This window comes from Danio rerio, chromosome 7 (assembly GCF_049306965.1).
Source record: "Danio rerio strain Tuebingen ecotype United States chromosome 7, GRCz12tu, whole genome shotgun sequence".
In the NCBI taxonomy this organism is placed as follows: domain Eukaryota; kingdom Metazoa; phylum Chordata; class Actinopteri; order Cypriniformes; family Danionidae; genus Danio; species Danio rerio.
In genome coordinates this window covers 53,339,518-53,356,720 of record NC_133182.1, presented here as the reverse complement: position 1 = coordinate 53,356,720, position 17,203 = coordinate 53,339,518, and the positions used below count along the sequence as shown (strand labels likewise).

Genomic DNA, 17,203 nt, shown 5'->3' with positions numbered 1-17,203 from the left:
ACACAGTCAGACGCTGACCAGTGGCAAGAATGACCAGATTATAGTATGTCTCTCATGTTTAATTGCTGAAATCAAGCACCAACAGTTGCCACAAAATACCAACAGGGGTAACATAACATGACCTGATGATGTCCTTAGTTTAAAAAACCAAACAGCACTGTATGTCTTGAGCTGATTCTTTGGTTCATAAGCTTAAATCAGATCATGACCAGCTAAGAACTACTTTAAATAAGCTCAAACCAGCAGCCATGCTTCACAACATCTAACCAGCATTTTTTTCCAGCAGGGTTGGTGTTGACTGATGTCTGCTGGTGCAGTAAAAAAAACTCTCAAGTCGCAAGACCTTGTTTTTTTTCCCCTATACCACTGGCCTGCATCTCATGTTCTGTGTAAATAGCCCCTTATTCCTCTGGGAACATGCACAGAAAAAGTGATGACTTGTACATTTCTGTCATCAATAAATCACTCTTTAGTATGAGAATGTTTCTCCGATTGGAGTGCCCAAATACCACTCACCTATTTCTAGCAATAACAAGTAGGAAATCAAGTAATATGATTTGTTTGGGGGTGTCACGCTGTGAATACTTATGAAGATATGATTTTTCAGGCTGGGTCAGTTGGCATTTCTCTGTAGAGCTTGCATGTTCTCTCCATGTTCACGTGGGGTTCCTCTGGGTGCTCCGGTTTCTCCCACAGTTCAAAGAACTGAATAAGCTGAATTGGCCATATCTGTGTGAAAGAGTGTGTTCCCAGTGTTGGGTTGCGTCTGGATGGGCATCTGCTGCGTAAAACATATGCTGGATAAGTTGGCTGTTTATTCTGTTGTGGTGACCCCAGGTTAACAAAGGAGCTGAAAATGAATGAATAAATGAATGATTTGTTTGTGTTTCTTGAAGGGTTAGTTCACTCAAAATTGAAAATTCAGTAATTCATTTTGCATCCTAATGTTGTTCTATTCTCCTGAAATCTTTGGTCCACATAGGTAATAGTTTTATTAAATCCAAGAGCTCTCTTATCTGCACTCCTACAGTGCATCCGGAAAGTCGTCATAGCGCTTCACTTTTTAAACATTTTGTTATGTTACAGCCTTATTCCAAAATGGTTTAAATTAATTTATTTCCTCAACATTCTACACACAATATCCCATAATGACAATATGAAAATAGAGTTTTTGAAATTATTGCAAATTTGTAAAAATAAAAAAAGTAATAAAATCACATGTACATAAGTATTTACAGCCTTTGCTCAATACTTTGTTGATGAAACTTTGGCAGCAATTACAGCCTCAAGCCTTCCTAAATATGATGCCACAAGCTTGGCACACCTGCCTTTGCCCATTCCTCTTTGCAGTACCTCTCAAGCTCTATCAGGTTGGATGGGAAGCGACGGTGTACATCAATTTTCAGATCTCTTCAGAGATGTTCAATAGGATTTAGGTCTGGGCTCTGGCTTGGCCAATCATGGACATTCACAGAGTTGTTGTAAAGCCACTCCATTGATATTTTGGCTGTGTGCGTTGGGTCATTGTCCTGCTGGAAGATGAACTGTCGCCCCAGTCTGAGGTCAAGATTACTCTGAAGCAGGTTTTTATTCAGGATGTCTCTGTACATTGCTGCATTCCTCTTTCCGTCTATCCTGACTGGTCTTCCAGTTCCTGCTGCTGAAACACATCCCCACAACATGATGCTGTCACCACCATGCTTCACTGTAGGGATTTTCATGCTTCACTGCCTGATTTTTTCCAAACATAACGCCTGACAATTACTCCAAAGAGTTCAATTTTAGTCTCATCAGACAAGAGAATTTTGTTTCTTATGGTCTAAGAGTCTTTAAGATGCCTTTTGGCAAATTCCAGGTGAGGATTGGCTTTCATCTGGCCACTCTACCATACAGGCCTGATTGGTGGATTGCTGCAAAGATGGTTGTCCTTCTATAAGGTTCTCCTCTCTCCACAGAAGAACGCTGGAGCTCAGAGTGACCATGGGGTTATTGATCACCTCCCTGACTAAGACCCTTCTCCCCCAATCATTCAGCTTAGATGGCCGGCCAGCTCTAGAAGTGTCCTGGTGGTTTCAAACATCTTCTACTTATGGTAAATGAAGGCCACTGTTTTCACTGAAAATTTCAGAGCAGCAGAATTTTTTCTGAAACCTTCTCCAGCCTTGTGTCTCGAGACAATCCTGTCTCGGAGGTCTACAACAATTCCTTTGTCTTTATGCTTGGTTTGTGCTTTGACATGCACTGTCAACCCTGGGACCTTATATAGCCAGGTGTATGCCTTTTCAAATCATGTCCAATCAATTGAATATACCACAGGTGAACTCCAATGAAGCTGCTGAAATATCTCAAGAATGATCAGTGGAAACAGAATGTACCTGAGCTCAATTTAGAAGTTCACTGCAAAGGCTGGGAATACTTATGTACATGTGATTTTTTTAGCTTTTTTATTTTTAATAAATTTGTAACAATTTCAATTTTTCACATTGTCATTATGGGCTGTTGTGTGTAGAATGTTGAGGAAATAAATAAATGTAAAAAATTTTTGGAATAAGGCTGTAACATAATTTCAGGTATTTGGATTCTATTTTAAATAAAAAAAAACTTGTTGTGTTTTTATCACCCCAATATGACAGTGGACACACTATACCTACACACAGTTCTGTCCAAACAGCTTACAAAAGTTGATTTTAAAAGGTTGATAGGTGCCCTTTAACATTATTTTCAAAGATGAACAAATGTCTTAGGGGATTAGATTGACATGAGGGTCAGTAATTAATAACAGAACCTTAACAGAAGTCTTTTAAGCTGTGTAAAATCTGATATATAAATTATTTTATTTGGCTGAAATTCATATTAAAATATCCATTGCTTTTATCCCTGGTGGTACCAAATGCCAAATGTAGTTTTCCTTGACTGCAATGAAAATGGAATCATGACAGACCCTTTAACATGTCCTGCCCCATTTCTTATTTGAGCAAAGGAGACAAAGAACAACAAGACATTCTTCAACTCTAATAAAAGCACTTAGACTCTAATATAGGAATTTTTCACCCTCTCTGTGTTCACAGCTTCATCATCACACTGTACATACAGTTACCATGGAGAAAAAAACAACAGGGAAACACAATCTTTCCATAAATATGAGCTGCGTCCATGTAGGGTGCAAGTCTGGCTTAGACATTATGTGTTGATTTCACACTTGGATCATAGTTTCCAACCCTTAGCTGAATGTTTCTGTGTAGATGTGACAGCTGAGAGCGGATGTGAGTGTTTTCATCATTAGCCGATCGATTTAATTAATTGTGCGGCTGTTTTATATGATCACTGTGAGGACTGAGATGGGTACACACCATCTGCCGGAGTAAATCGCAATCATTCACTGCAGTGTTTCACAGCTCTCTATTGGTGCTCATCCAGGTATGGTGGTGATGTTGTCATGAACCTTCCCTTAACTCCGTCGGACATCTTTGAGGAAGTGATCACTATCACCTCACGTTCGGAGCTGCTGTGTACGGTCTCTGTGTGCACTCAGTAAAAAAGTCATCAAGGTCTTGAGTCTTGCTTGACGGTGTGGAAAGGCTTCAATCTCACACATCGGTGAAAGGAAAGAGGGAAAGATTGGGCGAAGGGCAGAAAGAGAGTTCAGATTGGGATTCATGCCACCACAATTATCCTGTGAGAGTAATTGCTTTTGGCAGCACTCGCTGTACGATCACAGAACAAAAACACAATTTGATTCCTGCGTGTATGTGAGCCGATACGAGTTGGTGAGGGACACCGACACCATTTCATGAGTGTATCCTTTACTCTTGCTGAATCTGTGCGAGCTTCTGTCATTGTGTTTCTAAACACGGCACTTACATTTTAATTCTCGCGTGTGAAGCAAGAGCTCAGTCGACTGTGGATAAAAATATGACGATATCTGAACAAAAAGGGAATCACTCATCAAAGCTTTTAGCGTTGGCTAAGTAGAGAATATTTAATGGAAGTCGATTTTATGCACTATTTATTAGTTCATGTCCATACAGCCAAGGGGTGTTTGAGGATGAAGGCAGTAGCTCCTTGAGATGAAGAAATAATTGGCAATCAAAAATAAAACAAATAGTGTGTGAAAGTAGCTCCGTCCTGCAGTATTGTAAAGTTTCACTATCTTCTCATCAAGCTCCTAGTGTGCTGTAAATGGAAGAGACGAAAGATATCCTGCCAGGCAATTTTGTGTTTAATAGTCAACCACTAGAGGTCTAAACATAGACGGCATGGCTAAAACAAGGCTAAATGTGAGCTGTCAGTTAATATCGAATAGATGTCTAAGAATAGACAGACTTCTTCACATGTGTAGTCATTCATTTCTATCGACTTACTAGATGACTAGTCTGCTTTATTCATTTGTTTTTAAAATAGTTTTGTTGCTGTTTGAAGGTCTCTTCACATCCTGATGAAGCAATAATTAAATTATGTGGTCCAAATGTATTTATATATATTTAAAGAGCCCCTATTATGCATTATAAAAGGTTATATTTTGGTTTTGGGGGTCTCCAACAACAGGCTGATATGCATGCAAGGGTAAAAAACACTTTCATGAGACTTCCGGTATGCAGCTAGGAGAGTGAGACGTGTACGGGTGCCGTTCTGTAAATTCGATCTAATTCAGACAGTAAAAGGGACATTCTGGGCTTTTAAAGACTCAAAGTGACGTCCACAATGGTAAAGATCCTTTCAAATCTAGCTAGAACCTATTTTTATCATCAATATGCCTAAAAAACACTTTCATTGTCTTATAATATGCATTGATTTTTACCTAATTATCCCAAAAACTCCCAAATGACTCATTCAGCAATTAATTTGTTCCCAAACCCCTTCTTTGCATGATGCTAATCTGCGCTGATTGGCCCGATTACCCAGTCTGTTGAGAGTGGTTGACTGCATTCAGCACGAAACAGAGAAAAAACACTCAGCATGGCTATGATGTATTCAGATTGAAGTGTATATGAGTGTATATACAGTAAGTGTATATGAGCCCAATGCAGGAATGCATTAAAGCAATGCAGTTAAACACGAGCATTTACTCTACTCTTAAACCTAACCCCAAGTAATAACAATGACACACATTCAATATTAATTCACACAGTGGAAATAGTTGAACTGTTTTGAAAATTGACTGCATGTGTGTAGGAACAGCTGATTGTGGCCATAGCAAAAATAAATAGCAGGAGATCGCAAGCTCAGAAACGCATTCAAATCAGTAAAAGAAGAAGCATGCGTCACCTTTTTAGCATGTTTTTGGATGCAATATGTGAATAGCCCCATACAGATTTAACCTGAGAACAAGCACGTATCTGTAATAGATACGGGATTACAAACCGTGTGAAGTGATTACAAGTTACAACACACAATTAAACACATAATTTGCAAACTACAGAAAACGAGGCAACAGTATTAATGACACTTGCATGTTGTGTAAGAAGGAGAAACACTTACAGGATCTGGAGAAAGAAGACTGGGTCTATCTCTCAGGGATAATAATCTTACTGTTATGATTAATCTCATAATACCTTGCACTCCACTAGTGTCTGAAGGAAAAGGCTGTCCTTATGTCTTCATTAATTTAGTGCTACAGCTTAGCACTTGAGATTTGATACCTGAAAGTTTCATAAGTTTAGATGATATTACAAATTCAGAAAAATATATTTTACAATTAATTAAAACTAATAAAAAGCAGAGACTGCGCTGAAGGAAAGAGAAAGGGAAAGTGATAAACTCTTTTTAGCAATGTATGATATATTTTCAGGGTGGAATGTTAAAGTAGATTAGGCTGCTCAATTCAACTGGACTTAATATTGTTAAAGAGTCGACTAAATTACAGGAAAAGTTATATTCTGTGGACACAAGAGCATGAGCACTAAACCGAGTTAGCGGCGCCATCTAACGGCAATGTGTGTATCTGTCCCAACATTGAAGTACAAAGTAGGCCTATTACTTGGGATTCTTTTAAACTGCTAAACATTTAAACTGATAAAAGAAACATAATTGTGTGGCCAATGATGTCACACGTCTGCCAGATCCGCAAGAGACACAGAGAACGCTCTCCGACAAATCGTGCAGTTGGCTTGATAACAATTTATAACACTCTGCAGCCAGGTATTTGTTTCCTCCCACTCTTTGCGGTAATTTTGCAGTCGCTTGCGTTAAGGAGGGTTACCTGGAGAAGCATCTTCTATTACTCTCTTTCAAGACTTGACAGATCGCCCACTTCAAGAAAAGACCGCCCACTTCACTGGACACAGACCAATCAAACTAACAATGACATTAGGTATTACCCAATCAAAAGTAGGAAATGAGGCATCTTAATAAAATGTGAGTGGGATGATTTGCATGAAAGGCTATTTAAAAAAAAAAAGATAAATAAGGCACAAAACACGTCCTGTATTGATTCAAAACGGGACAAGCAATTTCCTTCGTAAATACTGGACGATTCCGTATTCTAAGGAACGGTTGGCAACCCTATTTACATTTAATCCTTATACAGTTGACCATGAATTATATCAGGAATTTTAATAGCCGTTTAAAAACTGAGGGTCAGCCATGTCAATAGTAAATTGATCACCGACGGATTTTAGGGGGGGTTTAAGTCAACACAGTAATCCGATACCGGTCATGCCCAAAGTGAATGTAAACAAATAAATGGATATGGTCAAACAATCAAACCTGTGCATTAAGACTTAGTGTAAACAGAGCCTGAGGGTTTTCCCCCGTTTCGCTTGTCTTCTTTTAACTGGATTTTCCTCTTAGAACACCAAACAAATATAAAAAAATATATGAATTATTCAGAGCTTCTGAAGGCAGGCCTTTTTAGTTTGACCAAAAAACACATCAGAATATGCTTTTAATCAGCACAGCGTGATTGTTATGTGAATAAGGAAAAGCCAAGTAGTGTCTCAGATGGCCTCTGTCATTAGAGCCATCATGTAAGGGTCTCGCTGCAGAGACGTCATGCCATGTTAAATGTCCTGTAGTTCACAGATTCAACTCATGCAAGTTTATCAGCCACTAATGAAGGTGAGAGCATTGGGCTAATTAAGCGTAGCATGTATGTGACTGAGTTCAGGGGTGTATGGTTGGCACGACAAGAAATGGAAACATGGAAAGACTAGATGTTACATTAGACAGACGACGATTCAAGTAGTCTTACTCTAATTAGGAGGGAGATTACTTTTTGTGTAGATATTCTGTATTTTAATCAAACATGGTGGCAATGTTTAGGTTTATTGAGCCTAGATTTGTATCTTACTACAGTGATTCTTAACCATGTTCCTAGAGGACCAACAGCACTTTACGTTTTAGATGTCTCCTTTGTTTGTCACACACATTACAGGTCTTTCAGTCTCTGCAATAGGGCTGATGATCTTAATCAGGTCTTTAGTGAAGGAGACATGGTAATGTGCAGTGCTGGTGGTCCTCCAGGAATGTGGTTGAGAAACAGTGTCCTGAAGCACTGTGTCTGTGACAGAAAATCTATCAGGACCCAAAACTAACTACTTATTTACTAGTATTTACTTAAGTGGATTTTATATTGTTATTTATTATTAAGAGAAGTTTGATTTATATAGCACATTTCACACACACTGGTCATTCAAATTGCTTTATATAAACAAGAATAAAAGATAAAATAACATGAACAGTATACAAGTATAAGAAATAAAAACAACAAAGAATAAAAATTATTAAAAACAAATTGTGCAAAATGTGTTAAAAGGGTTTAAAGGAATGAAAACGAATAGAAAGACACAATAGTGCGATCTGTCAGACCTATGACAGTGCTCATACACTAAGTGATGTTTTATAAACAAATTTCAGGAGAGGCATGATCAATTTTGATGAAGCTAATTTATTATTCATAATCATTCTATTTTCTAATCAGCTTAGGACCAAACCCCTATAAATAGTTAAAGATGTAATACCTCTGTTTTCTCTCGAATTCAGCATCCCTCCACCACCCCAACTCCACATTATTAAACCTAATACCTACATAAGTCTGAGGGAGGAGTGTTCTGGAGCCGGGCTAGACACTGTGCGTGGACCCCTATCTCTCTTTTTATTCTGATAAGGGGAATAACATGAGTTAGGGTATCTTTGCCAAATATGCATTTTCTTGTCACGTTCGCTTGTGATCTATGTCTGGAAAGATTGCTGGTGAACTACAAATTAGTGACGAACTAAAAATCCCTACATGTCGCTATGCACACACCTGTGTCCACTTTCCACTAAAACCCACACTCAGCTGAAACCTGTGATCAAGGATTGTTTGGAATATGTATATATACACACACCCTGCACACATTAGTTTGGGACTGAGTCTTTAATTTGTGTCATGTGTGTGTACCATAGTCTTGTCTTAGTTTCTTGTTTTATTTCTGTTTGTTAATTTGATTCGTTGTACGATTATGATTTTGGATGTTACTTTATTTACCACCTGTTTATCTGCACAACAATTCAACCATTGAATGCACTTGGATCTGATCCTTTTGTCTTCACATTTGTAATTTCTCTCAAGCATACACTGGCATTGGTTTCCGTAATACTGGTTTATTTGATGGCCTTTCCCCCAAAATCCACAGTGAAAACCAAACAATAAATACAAAACCTTAGAAACTTCAAACACAAAATACAAATATAAAGTTAAATACCTCGTTGGCTGCATGCTATATGTCTATAGTCTTGAATACTCCTTAAATCTCTTGTTCAAGTCCTTTGAAGTTAAAACATTCACTGGCGTGCACATGCAAACAGTTTGTGTTTGCCGCTTGCTTGCTTACCGGGAATGTGAACCTTACAGGTAGTCAACCGTTACATACAACCGAAGAGATTTCAAAATAAAAGTCCCGAACCAAATAACAAAAATAAATTCACAAATAATAAATGTAACTTATTTCCTTAACAACCAAAATAATCTTAGAAAACATAACTTATATACAGTTGAAGCCAGGATTAATAGCCCCCCTGAATTATTACCCCCCCCCCTGTTTATTTTTTCTCCAATTTCTGTTTAACGGAGATATTATTTTTTTATTTCTAAACATAATAGTTTTAATAACTCATTTCTAATAACTGATTTATTTTATTTTTGCCATGATGACAGTAAATAATATTTGACTATATATTTTTCAAGACACTTCTAGACAGCTTAAAGTGACATTTAAAGGCTTGATTATGTTAACTAGGCAGGTTAGGGTAATAAGGCAAGTTATTGTATAATGATGGTTTGTTCTGAAGACAGTTGAAAAAAAATTAGCTTAAAGAAGCTTATAATTTTGACCTTAAAATGGTTTAAAAAATTCAAAAAAGCTCTTATTCTAGCCGAAATAAAACAAATAAGACTTTTTCCAGAAGAAAAAAAATTATCAGACATACTGTTAAAATATCCTTGTTCTGGTAATCATAATTTGGGAAATATTTAAAAAAAGAAAATCAAAGGGAGGGCTAATAATTCTGACTTCAACTGTAAACAATGTACAACATAACAGTGAACAGTTACACTCCCCACCAAATTGCACGATGTGAGATTTTTCAAACTGCAATATAGTCTATGATTTACACATTTTACTTCAAAATGGAAACATTCTGTTAACCACTTCATCTTTATAACTCTTAATCTGCTTCAAGCTGAACAACAACTTTGTGCATAGGTCTTTCAAGAAACACAGTTTTAGTTATGGGTTTAAGTTTTTTTAAGCAGTTCTACGTGACAGAAATACTAATGCTTGCAGCAGGGTGTATATATAGTCCAAAGAATCCTTGATGACAGGTTTCAGCTATGTGTGTGTGAGAAATTAAAACCTGACACAGGTGTGTGTATAGCGACATGTAGGGATTTGTAGTTCGTCACATGCTGGCAAATGTGACAATTTTATTTAGTCAAATATCTCTGAGTGGGAACTCTTGAAAGAATTGTAAAAACATGCTTACTACATTTTTGTAAAACTCCAAAAATATACTTGTGCCCTGACAAAGGCAGCTCTCTGCCATAACACATTGTTTTTTAAGAATTAGCCATGTGAATGAAGGCTTTTTGATATTTTTTACACATATTTTTAAGTGCCTTGGACTGATTTTTACTGTTTGTTCTGGTGGGTCCCTTGCCCAAAGAGCACTGATGCATTATTTGAGCTGCCTCTGAGCACTTTTTTATAGTTAAACATTTTTAAACAGTTTTTATAGTTAAACATGTTTTGACTGCAGTTTGCATTTTACAGTAAATGATCATTATGGGTCAGATCTTTATGATGCCATCAACTTTTGACACTAATTATATCTGCAGGGACATATTGTTGACAAATACAGGACTATTTTTGCGCAGTAAAAATAAATAAAATAAAATTTTTAAAATTAAATAAATAGTAGTAGAGTACCAATTAAATACTACAAAATAACTTATATTATCAAATATGTTTCCTTCAGCTATCTATCTCCATATGAATAACTTTTTGCCATGGTCATGGAGATGAGTCTAGGTCAGTGGTTCACTTGGTGATCTGACAAACTCCGCTTTCTAGTGGATGTGTACAAAACAGACGTTTATCTGAAATGTACAACATAATGCTCTATAAGTAAGGTATTTCAGATTCACAAACAAGTAAAAAGTGCCCTCTAGTGGATTTGTCATCTGAAATGTGCAATTGAGCATACCAGAAGCAATGTATTTTACTCACATAAATGTATTCTGTTGTTTTGTTATTTTTTACTGTGCATGAAATTAAATGATGCTGCTAAGAAACACTAGCCCCACTTTGAAAAGTGAAAAGACCTTAGTGCTGTGCATCAGATTACATAATCCAGTCTTATAATTGCACTAAAACATCATACCACATTCTAAGACACTGTTGGAACTAATAGAACGGTTATGGTCCAGTATATAGTTTCATATATTCAGCAATGCTTTTTAAAATGTAGTTCCATTTAGGCCCTTCTTAAACCTTGTCTTATTTCCTGTTGTCATTCCCAAACAGTCCTCATGAAAAAGGCCCTTCTGTTTGTCCTGATGCTCAACATGTTGACTTTGCTTTGAATTCCATCAATCTTTTTGCTTTGAAAATCAGTTACATAAGAGGTAGAAATAGCATATTAATTTCCTCATGGAGAGCTGGAGCTGAAGTTGTAATTAAGTGTGCTCAGTTAACCTCTTGGGAGATAAATGAGCGTCCTTTTTCATCAGTGTCTTTTTCTGTCTCTCTGCTCTTTGGCAGGGAGCTTTAAATAAAGAGGTGTTGTTGGCTTGCAGAATTTTAAAGGTATAAAATTGTATGCATAAATTTGCCAATGCCTTTGCATTGAGACCTAACTGGACCATATGGGAACCCACTTTATAATAAGTCTGTTTATTGAATTACAATAAATGGCTTATGAATTAAGTTAAGTATTTGCCCTTCAATACTTTAAAAAGAAAACAGACAGTGAACAATTGAGTTTAATAAACACTAAAATATATACACAAATAAAAATATTTTACATTTAACATTTAATAAGCTTTTAAATAACTGTTTCTTTTTCAACAAAGTAGAATATAACATTTTATGTCAATGTCAAAAAAAACGCTTTTAAATCATCACATTTACACACATCTATATAGTTTAAGGTTACTTCTCAGTTTTATGTTGTGCGAAATTATTTAGTCGGCTTTCAAAATGCTGATTGGCACACAGAAAGAACCTTATAGAGCCAAGCTAGGGTTCGTATTTAATTTAAAGTCTTAAAATGTAAACAACTTATAAAAAAACATCAAATAATGTAAATAAGTTGCCAGTTACATTACTATCATAGATGTAAGTACACTGTTATAAAAATGTTATTACAGAGTTATAAAAATGTTATTACAATGCTATACTAATGTTATTAATATGTTTTAACTATGCTATTACATAGCAATTACACCCAAAATAAAAGTTTGTAATTACAAAAGTATTGTGTATATTTATGTATAAACACAAATACCATACATGAAATAAACGAAAAAACATTTGTTTATAAATATTATCTTGGATGTAATTTAAAAGCAATAGTAATGTAATTGCAATGCCATGATATAGTATTTAAGTGTGTAACTACATGTGTACTGTGTATATTTACGCTTATTGCAGTTACATTGTTGAAGCATTGTAATTGCATCTGAAATGTCATTACATCCAAAAAAAAAGTTTATTACATGTAATGAACAGTGTAACAACATAGTAATTACAACCTGAGTAAAAGTTTGTAATTACATATATATTGTGCATATTTACATATACATACAAATTATTTATTTGTATAAATACAAATACATTACATGAAATATACAAAAACATGTTTATAATTATTACATTGGAGGTAATTACAATGTAATAGCAACATAATTACAATGTAACACACAGTAACTGCACACAAGATTAACGTTTATAATAACATGTGTACTGTGTACATTTATGTATACAACTATAAGTAACCAAGTACTGTACATGCAATAAACAAATAAATATTTCAATTTGTAAATATTATCTGTGATGTAACTACAATGTAATGACATAGTAAATACATCCAAGATAAAAGTTTATAATTACATTATTATAGTGTTTTAACAATGCAATTACGATGTTACAACAATGTAGTATTTACAATGTTGTTACATTGTTGTAACAATGTAGTTACAATATTAATACATAGCAACTACATCCAAAATAAGTTTTTAATTACATTATTACAATATTTTAACAATGTACTTACGATAATCTAACAATATAGTAATTACAATGTTATTACATTGTTATAACATTGTAATTGTGATGTTATTACATACTAATTAAATGTTTGTAACTGCACTGAAATGCTTCAACAATGAAATTACAATGTTTTAACAATGTTAGTACAATGCTATAACAATGTAGTAATTTTAATGTTGATACGTTGAAATGCTATTACAATGTTATAGCATAGTAAACACGACCAAGAAAAAAGTAATTAGTTACATTACAATGTAATTACAATGTTGTAACAATGTAGTAATTGCAATATTATAACATTGTTATAACAATATAGTTATGCTGTTGTTACATAGTAATTACATCCAAGAGCAATGTTTGTAATTGAATTAGCTAATATTGTAATCTCTACATTTTATTATATTGTAATTTCATTGTAACACAATTACAAGCGTTTATCTTGGTTGCAATTACTATGTAATATATACAATGTAATGTTACAACAATTCAACAACTACGTTGTTATATTATTGTAATTACACATTAAAACATTGTAATTTAATTGTTAAAGCATTGTAATGTAATTACAAACATTTATCTTTGTTGTAATCAGTATGTAATAACAATATAACTATGATGTTGTTACATAATAATTACATCCAAGAGAAATGTTTGTAATTGAATGAACTAATATTGTAATCACTACATTGTTATAACATTGTAATTTCATTGTAACGTAGTTACAAACTTTTTATCTTGGTTGTAATTACTATGTAATAATATTGTAATAGCATTGTAATTACATTGTTATAACAATGTAAAAACATTTCAATTACTACATTATAACATTGCAATTTCAATGTAATTACAAACTTATCTTGGTTGTAACTACAATATAAAAAACATTGTAATAATATTGTAAAAACATTGTTATAACCATGTAATAACATTACAATTACTACTTTATAATATTATACTTACATTGTTATAACTATGTAACAACATTGTAATTAATACATTGTTATAACATCGTAATTACATTGTTAAAACATTGTAATAATGTAATTACAATGCTACATTGTTATAACACTGTAATTTCATTGTTAAAGCATTGCAATAATACAATTACAAACCTTTATCATGGATAAAACTACAATGTAATTACAATGCAATGACATAGTAATTGCAATGTAATGACCCAGTAATTGCACACGACAAGTTTTTAATTACACATTACATCTCAAAAATTCCAATGTTTGAACAATGAAATTACTATGTCACTGCATCCAAAATAAGTTTGTAATAACATAGGTACTGTGTATATTTATGTTTAAATTCACAAATACTCTACATGAAATATACAAAGAAACGTTCATAAATATATTGGGTGTAATTACAATGTAGTTACAATGTAGTTACAATGTAAAGAATAGTAATTACAATGTAATGACACATTAACTGCACACAAGCTTAACGTTTATAATAAAGTGTACTGTGTATATTTACGGATGCAACTATAATTAACCAAGTACTGTACATGCAATATACAAATAAATATTTACATTTATAAATTATCTGGGATGTAACTACAATGCAATGACATAGTAATTACATCCTATATAAACGTTTGTAATTACATTATTACAATTTTTTAAAAATGTAATTACGATATTACAACAATGTAGTATTTATAAAGTTGTTACATTGTTTTAACAATGTAATTACAATATTAATACATAGCAATTACATCCAAAATACAAGTTTTTACTTACATTATTGCAATACCTTAACAATGAAATTACAATGTTATAACAATATAGTAATTACAATGTTTTTACATTGTTAAAATATTGTATTTATGATGTTATTACATACTAATTACCAGGGCTTGACATTAACTTTTCTGATCACCAGCCACTGTGGCAAGTAGATTTCCAACATTACTAGCCATTCGCCATTTTCACTAGCCACAATTTTGTTGTTTGGAAAGCATATTTTATAAGCATGAATTTGACTTTGACATGCTAAAATAACTTGATTTAGACGTTGCGTTGTCCACATGCCTACTCATTCATTTCACTTTTTGTGTGTGTTGTGCATGAGCTTGCTCACTGTGCATGAGCAAATAGGTTGTGTCGTAATGCAAGTAGTTTTATTTCACATGCCTTTTTTAGGGCTCAAAATTAAAAATGACTACATCAAAAGAAAAAATAATGATTTTTTTGCCACAAATTTTAAATGTGTCAAAACAAGCAAAATATAGCTAGACATGTCCTTTTTATTCAACAAAACTTTTTTTAATTGACGTTTAAAAAGATATTTTGTCATGTATCTAAAATATGCAAAGTAATCTATTCTTGCTAAAGGTCCCAGATCAGCAGTTACTACACATAAATGGGGAGTTAATCTCCTATTAAAGCAATGTTTTTGTAAAGCATGATAATTTAACTATATTAACAAAAATAACTGTAAGCAAAAGAAAGCAGGTAAAAACATTGTGTGTGATAATTAAAGGATGATCACATGCACACAGTTAACGTTAGGCCTTTTAATTTGTTCTAAGAATTATTAAAATGTAAACAGTTACTGCTGCTGCTTACAAAAGAATGTATGTCTATTTTTTTCAATATTGAGCTCTTAAAAAACAGCAGGACTGTGGGTGCACAAGTATTTTTGTCTATTCTATTACAAAGAGAACCGATCGCACTAATTGCACTTCCTCTACACACAGTTGTTTCATGCAAGTAAACTGGAGCGCACGCGCTTTTTACCAGTCGCCAGCATCACATCACCAGTGCGTATGAGTAATCATCCTCTCATAAGGTATTCACCTGCTTTTATTCGCGCAAGCACAGTTATTTTTGTCAGTCGTGCTGCTTGTCAATTCTACGATTACATTTTGGGCCATCCTTATTGTCGAACCCTGCTTTAAGAAAACTACAATGTAAAAATTATTTCCAACCAGACAAAGTGGCTAGTGGGAGCGGCTGTCTTACCAGCCAGAGTGGAAATTTACCCGCATTTGGCGGGTTGGTGAGTGTTATTGCAAAGCCCTGCTAATTACAGTAATTACATCCAAGATAAACGTTTGTAATTACATTACAATGCTTTAACAATAAAATTACAATGTTTTAACAATGTAAGTACTATGCTATAACAATGTAGCAATTGCAATGTTGATACATTGTTAAACCAATGTAATTACAATGTTGTTACAATGTTTTCACAATGTCAATACATAGTAATTACAACCAAGAGAAAAGTTTGTTATTAGATTACAATGAAATTAATTTTTTAACAATGTAGTAATTGCAATATTACTACATTGTTGAAACAATATAATTATGATGTTGTTACATAGTAATTACATTCAAGGAAATGTTTGTAATTACTAATAATAATTGTAACTAATATTGTAATCACTACATTGTTATAATATTGTAATTTCATTGTAACGTCATTACAAACTTTTATCTTGGTTGTAACTACTATTTAAATACTATGTAACAACATCGTAACAGCGTTGTAAGTACATTTTAATAGCATTGTAGTTACATTGTTATAGAAATGTAATTACATTGCAATAACAATGTAACAACGTTGCAATAACAGTGTAATAACATTGTAATAACAGTGTAATAACATTTTAATTACTCAATTTTTATAGCTTTGTAATAACATGTTAATCCATAGTAATTTAATAGTTAAAGCATTGAAATTGTAATTGTAATTACAAAACGTTTATCTTGGATGTACTTAGTATGTAAAAACCCCATAATTACAATATTACAACAATGCAATAACATTGTAATTACTACATTCTTATAACATTGTAATTTAATTGTGAAAGCATTGTGGTAATGTAATTACAAACTTTTATTTTGGATAAAATACTGTATAACAAAATATGATATAACTTTATGACAATGTAGCAACATTGTAAATACTACATTGTTATAACATCATAATTACATTGTTAAAACATTGTAATAATGTAATAACAATACTACATTGTTATAACATTGTAATTTTATTGCTAAAGCATTGTAATAATATAATAAAAAAAAATTTGATCTTAGATGTAATTACTATTTAATGACATTGTTAGCATAATTACAATGCTTTCACAATGAAATTACAATATTTTAATACAAGTACAATGCTTTAACAATGTAGTAATTGCAATGTTGATGCATTGTTTTAACAATGCAATTGCAATGCTTTTACAATGTTATTACATAGTAATTACAACCAAGAGAAAAGATTGTAATTACAATAAAATTACAATGTTAAAACAATGTAGTACTTGCAATATTATTACATTGCTATAAAAATATAATTATGATGTTGTCAGAAATGTTTGTAATTGCATTAACTACTATTGTAATCACTACATTTTAACAGCATTGTAATTACATTGTTATAACACTGTAATAATGTTGCAATTACTATATTGTTATAGCATTGTAATTACA

General features: G+C 33.2%; 1 protein-coding gene across 12 annotated transcripts in view; it reads left to right on the top strand.

Annotated features, from left to right (window-relative positions):
* nhsl2 (NHS-like 2) overlaps positions 1-17,203 on the top strand; it is a 155,426-nt gene that overhangs the window by 114,853 nt on the left and 23,370 nt on the right. The window contains exon 1 of one of the 12 annotated variants that reach the window (XM_073907329.1): positions 15,460-15,551. The exons of the other annotated variants lie outside the window; for them this stretch is intronic. The gene's annotated coding sequence lies outside the window, so the exon portion shown is untranslated. Of the gene's footprint in view, positions 1-15,459; positions 15,552-17,203 lie in introns of those variants that run through there. 12 annotated transcript variants of the gene reach the window in all.